At 39.6% G+C, this 2,034-nt stretch overlaps 2 pseudogenes; one reads left to right on the forward strand and one right to left on the reverse strand.

Moving 5' to 3' along the window:
* Positions 1-290: 290 nt before the first annotated feature.
* On the reverse strand, positions 291-409 carry LOC112474634 (annotated as a pseudogene).
* Positions 410-1,868: 1,459 nt separating this feature from the next.
* On the forward strand, positions 1,869-1,987 carry LOC112474931 (annotated as a pseudogene).
* Positions 1,988-2,034: the final 47 nt, after the last annotated feature.

Raw genomic sequence — 2,034 nt, forward strand, 5'->3', positions numbered from 1 at the left:
ACTTAGATTTGACCCAGGCATTACATCCTTAGGATTAATAAGTATGTGAGTGATTTGAAATCACAGGGTGGATTGTAGTATTTTGGTTTAATATGATCTGAAATCTACTTATTTATGATTTAAGCAAAGTTATTTTAATCCACTTTATGACAAAGAAAAAAAGTTTCTTTAAGTAAGTCATGCCAGAATGTCATTCTATACCATTCTGCATCTGTTTTTTTTTTTTTAAATAAAAATCTACACACGAATGATTTTAAATTTTATTTTATTGTTTTATTATTTTTTTTTAGCACCTACAGCACCTGGTATTCCTAGGTAGTCTCCCATCCAAGTACTAACCAGGCCTAACCCTGCTTAGCTTCCAAGATCAGAGGAGATCGGGCGCGTTCAGGGTGGCATGGCCATAGACTACATGTTTTTAATAAGCAGTCAGCAGCCCAGCTGCTGAGTGGCCCTGCTGGGGGCTTATGGATAAGAACAAACACGTGGAAGAGTAACTATGGCAAGGGGACATTTAGACTATAAATACTAAGAGTTTGTGAGGACTATTTGAGAGTTTGGGTTTGGATGAGGCAACCCTTTGCCAACCCCAAAACACTCCAAAGACCCTTGGGGCGCTAGCTCCCATCATGGCCAGGCACTCCTCCTGGACCATGGTGAGAAACCACACAACTGTAGTGAAAACGACCAACTTGCCTACCAACACTGGCATCTTCATTCCTTAGCAACATGCTCTAGCAACAGGGTACTTTCATTTTTGCATTGGCAGATGGAAATCAGCTCTTACCTCCTCATTTCTGCCTGCCAAACTTGGCCTTGGTGGTGACCCAACCCAAAGTAGTCTTGTACTCAGGTCAGCTTCAGTAAAAGGGTGGAAATACCTGGGTCCTGGTGGCATTACTGAAATGCTCAGTCCTGAGTGTGCCCTCCACGGAAGTATATGCTTTGTGGGATAAATTCCTCACTGGCCGACTCAGTTTGAGTTGTGGATCTGCAGAAAGCATCCTGTCAAGTGGATTCATCTAGATCTTGCACATTTCTTATTAAGTCCCTCCCCAAGGATATTTTACAGATAAGGAAATTGAGCTCCAAAGAAGTGAAGAAACAGTGGAAATAGAAGATAGTAATGTAGAGAAAATTAATCCAGGTAGCCTGATTTCTACTCTATTGCCCATTGATTTGGGATATTTTAAATCAAGAAACAGAAACACAGGTTTCTACTGAGATGTCTCAAAATGATCAAACACCTTTAAAATGCAAACCATGTAAATTTTGATATATTTAGTTTATTCTGTCACTTAAAATTATGACATGAAATGTTGGCCACTGCTAGAGTGGGACAATATTCAGTCAAAGGAATAGTGTGGAAATAGTAAGGAAAAAAGTGAAAAAGAATCCTCTAATAAGAAAAAAGGAAAGAAGGAGCATATGAAAAGGGCAGGAAGAGTTAACTCTTAAGATAGCACCTACTATGTGCCAGACACTGTTTTAAGCTCTTAAACTCATCTAATCCTCACCACAACTCTATGAAGTGGGTGTGCTGTTGTCACTCCTGTTTTACAAAGAAGGTAAGTGAGGTCTAGAGAGGTTAATTAAGCAACTGGCCCAAGGTTACATAGTTAAGTGTCTAAACCTTTGAAGATTAGCAATCTGCCTCCAGAGTCTATGCTTCTAACCACCATGCTTTATTTGCTCTAAAAGAGAAAGACTTGAATCAATTGTATTTGATGTTACAGGGTGGGAGTAAACAAGAGAGGTTTCAAGTGTCATTCCATTCCTATGCAGAGGATGGAGGGCATGGGCTAGGATGTGCATAGGACAACGAGACCGTAAATACAGTTAAAAGGGAGATAAAATATATACAGTGAGTCTATGGCCATGCTACCCTGAGCATGCCTGACCTTGTCTGATCTCAGAAGCTAAGCAGGGTTGGGCCTGGTTAGTAGTTGGATGGGAGACCATCTAGGAATACCAAGTGCTGCAGGCATTTAAAAAAAAAAAAAAAATATATATATATATATAGTGAAAAAAATA

This window comes from Pteropus alecto, unplaced genomic scaffold, assembly GCF_000325575.1.
Source record: "Pteropus alecto unplaced genomic scaffold, ASM32557v1 scaffold7, whole genome shotgun sequence".
NCBI lineage: Eukaryota > Metazoa > Chordata > Mammalia > Chiroptera > Pteropodidae > Pteropus > Pteropus alecto.